The 7,801-nt window shown below is 36.6% G+C and overlaps 1 pseudogene; it reads right to left on the bottom strand.

The window, feature by feature from the left end:
• Window positions 1-3,627: 3,627 nt before the first annotated feature.
• On the bottom strand, window positions 3,628-4,092 carry LOC108512392 (grpE protein homolog 2, mitochondrial pseudogene; annotated as a pseudogene).
• Between the last annotated feature and the right edge of the window lie 3,709 nt (window positions 4,093-7,801).

The following is a 7,801-nucleotide window of genomic DNA, read 5'->3' as shown; positions in this document are numbered from 1 at the left end:
TTTAGATAGAGTCTCGATCTGTCCCCCAAGCTGAAGTGCAGCGGTGCGATCTCGGCTCCACTGCAACTTCCGCCTCCTAGGTTCAAGCGATTCTTCTGCCTCAGTCTCCCGAGTAGCTGGGATTACAGGTGCCTGCCACCACAACTGACTAATTTTTTTTGTATTTTTAGTAGAGACAGGGGTTCACCATGTTGGCCAGGCTGGTTTCGAACTCCTGACCTCATAAGTAATCCACCCGCCTCAGCCTCCCAAAGTGCTAGGATTATAGGTGCGAGCCACCATGCCCGGTCATGCTGTATTTTAAAGGAGAGTCACAATGACCTATGGACCAGAAAATAGAATGCAATTTCCAGATGGTATTAAGTTCCCACTGAAATTGTTCTCTTTTCTGCTCCCTGTACTTCGGCTGTTGTGGTCTAGTTATCTCTGATACTGACTTCTGGCGTTTTATTAACTTGCTTGCTTCTGCATCTTGATCTTTGGTTTCTGTTTTATAATATGATTGAATGATATTTAGATTTTTTAGTCATATTTTAAAATAAAACCTTAGCAAATAATTTTACCAGTGACACATTTATTATTTGGCAATACTTAATGGCTTCTATATTTTCAGTATAATTATATTTTACTGCATACATAAGATTAGACTTTGAAAATGAAAATAATACTGCTAATTTTACAATTTTGTACTTACGTATTTTTAAATCCCACTTTTGTCTTCAAGTATTTCCTTTTAATTGCATTAATATCAGGTAGTATGTCAGTTCAAGCAAACTAAAACATATGTCCATATAAAGATTTTTATGTGAATGTTCATAGCAGCAATTTTCATAATAACAAAATACTGAAAATAATCCAAATATCTCCCAACTGTTTAGTGCGCATACAATATATAGAATATCTGTCCAATGAAATACTACTCAACATTGAAAATAACTTCAAAATCATTATAAGTCAAATAGAACACGAGATGATATATTTTGATTCCATTGATATAAAATGTCTAGATAAGGCAAACTTAGATAAAAAGAAAGCAAGCCAATGTTTGCTTGGGGCCTGCGGAAGGAGTGAAGATTGTCTGCAAATATTGATTAGAGAAACTTCTGGGTTAGTAGAGGTGTTCTATTACTGAACTATAGAGGTGGTGACACAATTACCTAAATTTAAAACTCATCAATTATTAACATAGTTTAATTCTATGTTATGTAAGCTATATTTCAATAAAGCTGCCAAATAATGTCAATGAGTGCTCTCATGCTTGTGCCACAGAGTAAGAGTACATACACTTAGTATTGACGGTATTATTTTGTGACTGTTTGGTGAAGTGCTTTTCAATTTATTTTTATTTATTTTATTTTATTTTTGAGACTGAGTCTCGCTCTGTCACCCAGACTGGAGTGCAGTGGCACGATCTCGGCTCACTGGAACCCCTGCCTCACAGGTTCAAGCGATTCTCGTGCCTCAGTCTCCCAGGTAGCTGGGATTACAGACATGGGCCACCACTCCTGGTTAATTTCTTTGTGTGTATGTTTTGTAGAGAAGGTGTTTCACCATATTGGACAGGCTGGTCTCGATCTCCTGACAAGTGATCCACCCGCCTTGGCATCCCAAAGTGCTGGGATTACAGGTGTGAGCCACTGCACCTGGCCTCAATGTATTTTTGTTATTTATCTATGTACAATTTTTACTTCCTTTTATTCCACATTTCTATATGTAAAAATGGAGCTTTAATTTCATTTACGTTTTTGACATAAATTTTATGAAGTTTTAATGTGTGAAAGGAAATTAAATTTTGAGACCCCACACTCATTTAACCGAAGGGAAAAGTCAAGCTGGGAAGTATGTCACGCAAAACTACCTCCCCCTTTTTGGTTCGTAAATAAGATGGCTACCAATGAAAAGCAACATGCCTCCCTCACATTTTGCTCCCAAGGAAATTCCTAGTGAGCTGTTGCAATTTCACCACAGCAATGCAGATTGATACCTTATCTTTACAGGTCCAGGCCCCTCTCCCCGCCACACCAGACATAAATGTATATCTGATTGTTCTCCTGTCCCGTTTTGTCTGTGTTATCTTATGTAAAATGCAAATTCCTTGCATTTTCTTCTCTGAGGCTTTTGTTTATGTCATCTTATGTAAAAAATGCAGATTCACTGAGCCAGACGTGAATGACTATTTTTCCTTACTTCCCTCTTACATGAAAATTGTGTACTTCTCAACATCGCACCCTTTCCCCTTTAAATTTGGAGCCCTCAAAATCATCCTGGGAGAAAGGTATAGATCTGTCTCCCAGGTGTGTCCTCAACTTTGGCAAATAAGTCTCTTAAAAGGATTGAGACTTGTTATTTTTCTCAATTGACAAATGTAAAGATTATTAAAGTGTTAATATCAGTTATTCAAGAGGGATTATTTATATCCATAGGCATACGTTAAAGAGTAATTAATAAAGTGAATGTTCATAAACATTATTTACCAATTTGTAAGTAGAACATTACTGTTGCCTTTAAGTACATGTATATATGTCCCTCTCAGTTGTATCAAAATCACTCATTTCATCCCTAGAGGTAACCTATATGGTATATTTATATATTTATTTCTGCACTATGCTTTATCAATTTACTATATATAAGCTCTGTGCATTAACTAGTTTAATCATTTGCTTGATTTTGAAATTTATATAAATGTAAACATCTTATTTATATTAGTTCATGACTTGCTTATTTTTGTCAACATTATGTTTTATAGATTCATTCAACTTGGGTTATAAAAGTGCTACTTATTAATTTCATTGTCATATTGTATATCACCACTTGATTATAACATATATTATGTACCCAAATAACATTTCATCAGCATTTTATTGCTTTTCTTTTCTGGTATTATGAGATATGAATATTCACATACATGTTTAATATTGCACATACCTCAGAGATCATTAAGATATGTGCTCATCAGTAGAATTTTATTATCATATGCATGTGTATTTTTGACCTTATTGAATAATGTGGACTTTTAATAAAATGGTACATTAACTACATTAGCTCTTACTTCTTGCTATTATCACACTTTTAACCTTTTCCCAAACTATGGGTGTAAAATGGCAACCCATTGTGGGATTGTGTAATTAACATATTTTCAGACGCATTGCATAATTATCAAAAAGCACAAAAGTGAAAAGCAGACAGTTAAATTAGTTCTAACAAATGAAACACACCCGAGAAACCAACAACAATATTAATAAAATGATAACAAACCTTAAAAATTTTCCTCCTATCTGCCTCTGCTTAGCATATGCTGGCTAGGAATCTCAAGTAACATAATTTCTGACATAGTATATTAATATTGCTTATATATTTTAACTTTTTATCAATGAACCAGTACACAATTTTATATCTACCTTATTTCATTCAATGTTTTGCTTGTGATAGATATACATAATTTAACAACTCTGCTTTTTTTTCTCCTTCTGTTTTTTCTTCTTTTTTTTCTCTTTCTGTCCAGAAGTTCTGTGTGGCCTTTGTGACATTTAAAAAATATTTTTCCTCTATAAAACAGTGTATATCCTTAATAATGACTAGTCAGTAATTATCCCAGAAGGCACGTGTTTCTTTTTAACTTTTGCTACCTTATTTGATAAGGTAGTAAAAAGTGACAACCCTTTGGAAGACCTTCTCCAGAGTGACCTTCTGGTCCACAGGTTCTGATTCTTCAGAAATGCACTCTGTAGTCTTCTCCAAAATATGGAGCACCTCCACCAGGATCCTACAGAAACTCTAGATTCCAAATATCTTGGAGTCTCCCACACATCTCTGGGTTCGCCTTGTTATGTTTTCACAGTCAGCTACAGCTCTCTGGTATCTCATCATTACATCCTGAACTTCCTTCTCCAGTTTAACAGCTTTTACACTTAAGGCCCATTCAGCAAGAGAGCACCCAAGCTCATCAGGAGAGTCCTCAGAACTGCAGTCCTCACCAACAGTTCTTCGGATGGCAGTGCTAAATGGAAGTAGCCATCCCTTACCCTCCCACACAGCACTCGAGGCCAGTAGGGGCTGCATCCACCACAGCGACTGCACGGCCAAGTTCAACATTTTTACAACCTTATTTGATAGGTACATTCTCTTACCACCTTATGCGATAGGTACATCCAAATGCTTAAGCTGGAAATATCTGACCACCGCAGAGAGCTTTCACCTCCCTCATTAATCCATTATTCTAAATGGTTTATTCTTGTGTCTTTTCACAGATTTTCAATTGCTGTGCCATTGCTTCTAAATTCGGAGTGGGTTTTTGTTGTTTGCTTTAATATTTTTGTTCAATTGGCTATTTCTGAGATGAATGTCAAATTACCTTGATTCCATTGTATATCAATTAATACAATAATATCTATAATAAAATGTTGGCAATGATAAATTAAAGAGTCTTGCACCACTGGGTAAGTATCTAAACAACCTTTAGTTGCAGAAGCTGCTGACTGATTTAATGGCCTTTTAAATTATAATTGTACACTGTCCTTGAAATGAGTGCCAACCTATTTCTCACATACTGCTTCACTCTTATTGCTCCTCTTAGAATTCTACTCTGGAAGAGATGCTTTGTGATCACATTTGCTCATTGGTCCCTTTAATCTTTATGTAGCATCTGATTGAGATAAGTCAGCGCTTGCCACATGGATAAGTCTTAAGTCTTCTATACGCTCATTGCAATCTCACATAAATACTCCAGTAATTCTACAATGACTACAATAATAAATGTCCATGGCAGTCCAGAAATTATGAAGTAGATGGATCTAAGGGTCCAATGTTAACAAATACTCCAAGGACAAAAATCAGATAACTTCTAAATTGCAGTGCACACTAGGAAATAAAATAGGAGAATGTTAGACCCACCCCAGGGCATGCGATGCACTTACTCTTATTTAGTAAAGAAAGATGTGGATTCCTTAAATTCCTGGTCCCAGTTCTTCTCCTTTCACCATGAACTTTACCATGTGACTTTGCAAGCTGTCTCAGTAAAGAGAGGCAGTGTTTGTTTTTCCAATGCTTAAATATGAAGAATTTGAATTCGGGCATTGGGCTTGTTTTCGCAATATTATAAAAGCCAATTTCATCTAAGTAGGGGATTTTGCTTCGACTTTTGAAGCTATGTTACTGCCAGATAACATGCCTGTACCCACATCTAAAGAGTGAGAAACACAAGTGAGAGTGAGAAACACAATAATCATCCTGTCACACAATCTGACAGAAAACTGGCTGCTGGACAGCTGTGAGAGTGAGCCAAGCTTAGAAGAACTGCACACCCACACAGACAGGAACAATGTCTGACCTGCACCCTCTAGGGGGTAATAAATGCTTACTGTTTTAAACCATTGAGGTTTGAGATCATTTGTTATACAGCATCATTGCAGCAATGTCAATCTGATAGAGGAATCAGTGTTTTAAAATGGACTGTTACCATAATAAAAATTCCATAAAATATATTGTGTTGGTTAACAGAGGCCTGCAAAATGATCTTAATATCACTATGGATCCTGAAAAATTGGTAATCTGTGCTATGTAGCAATGGAGTATTTTGTAAAATTGTGGCCTTCTGTAACTTAGGAGATGAAAATTTTATGTAATGAACTTTTATATTTGGTTAAGGGTTCTCCACGCTAAATATTGGAAGAATTAGTTGATTTTTAAAAATTGAATAGAAGATACTATAAGAAAGGGATATTCTGAAAAAAAAAATAAAGTGGGATATAATTTGTAAAAAGGACTTACACTGGGTAGGATAGGATAGACACTGTTTTTTACCTGGGACATTACAATACCCTGAAATAAGATATGGCTTCAGAGTATACATCACACAACTAGTAGTAAAACTCTTTGTCAAGACCTTTTAAAAAATTAAGGCAGTGCCTCCAGGACACTTTCATTTCTCTCAATAGAGATTGTATGGAGGTTTAGGTCATAGCATTTAGAAGCCTGGTCTGAAAATAGCAGAAAATACATCTAGAGAGGGCGACATTACAGGAAAGTAATTATGAGTACTGATTTTGTTGTATAGGTTGGATTATAATCAGTGAATATTAAAGCTCACAAAAACTTTCAGGAAATAATGAAAAAAATGTTTCTACAGTCTGAATATATTGAATCTGCTCAAAAAACAAACGTTGCAGCCTCAAGAATTTTGCTAAGAAAAAGGCTGAGAAAATTCTGCAATGTTTTCTAATACCTTTTACAGAAGTGCTCAAGGAGTTTAGTAAAAACAGATGATGGGCCAGGTGTGGTGCCTCATGCTTGTAATCCCAGCACTTTGGGAGGCCGAGGCAGGTGGATCACGAGGTCAGGAGTTTGAGACTAGCCTGGCCAACATGGTGAAACCCCGTCTCTACTAAAAATGTAAAAATTGGCAGGGCATGGTGGTGAGCACCTGTAATCCCAGCTACTTAGGAAGCTGAGGCAGGAGAATCGCTTGAACCCAGGAGGTGGAGGTTGCAGTGAGCCAAGATCACGCCATTGCACCCCAGTCTGGGTGGCAGAGCTAGACTCCGTCTCAAACAAATAGACAAACAACAGATGATGTCCAGGGAGGTAAAGTCGAGACAAATGGAGGAAAACAGGCTGAGAACCCACTCCCATGAAATAGCATTGTTTATTCAGGGGATGCTTTTCATTCCCAGAATAGGCAGGCCACACAACACTGTGCCAGCAGGATCTGAATACTGCTGTGTACCAGTTACTATTCTGTACCTTCCATTATTCATCCGTATTTGAAATGAAATGTTCATTGTGGTTATTCTGGCTCTCTCTCACTAGTGCATACTTTAGATTTTACGGAGGGTGTATTTTTAGTTCCTAGATCCCATGATTAAGATGAGCCTCAGTTGGGCTTAATGTTGATCATGAGGTCCTCCACTTTGAGCTTGAACTGATTAAATGAAACTTTGTTGGATTTAGTAGGTAATGAGTGCATTTGTATATGAAATGGATGGGAACAGTTTGGCCTGAGAGCAGACTATGGTCCATTAATTTTATCGATGGTTACAATTCTTCACTTCTCCCTGTATTTACATTTTTGGATATGTTGTGTTGCAGATTATCTCACTAAAGTGGTAGAGTCTAATTCTTCCACTGTTGCACTCTAAGTCTGGCAGTTTGATTTGCTTGGTTAATGGGATGTCAGCATATATGACATAGTCAAAAATTTTCATTTATGCTTTTTAATCTCAGCTCCCACTGAAAATCAGTGATATGTAGACACATGAGCTAAATAAATCATGTCTGTTTAGATTTGTATGCTTGGAAGATCAGAGACAAATGGTCAGATCATCCCTGTGGGCCTTGCTAAAATTTAGTAGGTCAACATATATGTGACAGAGCCTAAATATGAAATGAAGAGCCACCAGCTGATCTCAGTATAAGCCAGTAATCTACAGACGCAAGAGCTAAATAAATCCTATTTAAGACACTGAGTTCTGGATGATTTGTTACACAGCATTACTCTTGCAATAGATAATTGCTATAGAAGGCCTACATGAAGATATGGCATTTTTGACAGATACCTGAACAAGACCTGAAAGTGAGCAATCAGGTAAAGGAAAACAGTTACTGTCAAAAGGAAATTCTGAGGAGGGGAAATAAACTCAATATATCTGGATCAGAGTGATTAAAGATAGCCAAAAAATAGATTGGCAAGGTAGGAGTTTTGCAAATGGGGCTAAAGTGCTTCTGATTTCCTCTAAGTTTAATGACACATTTTGGGGCATCTTAAACAGAGTTTAATATGATTTAAGTTTAAAATAAGTTTTCCCTG

The sequence above is a fragment of the Rhinopithecus bieti genome, unplaced genomic scaffold (assembly GCF_001698545.2).
Source record: "Rhinopithecus bieti isolate Rb0 unplaced genomic scaffold, ASM169854v2 scaffold_28121, whole genome shotgun sequence".
Taxonomy (NCBI): Eukaryota; Metazoa; Chordata; class Mammalia; order Primates; family Cercopithecidae; genus Rhinopithecus; species Rhinopithecus bieti.
Note: the sequence above shows the minus strand (reverse complement) of the source record. Positions and strands in the feature narration are given on the sequence as shown.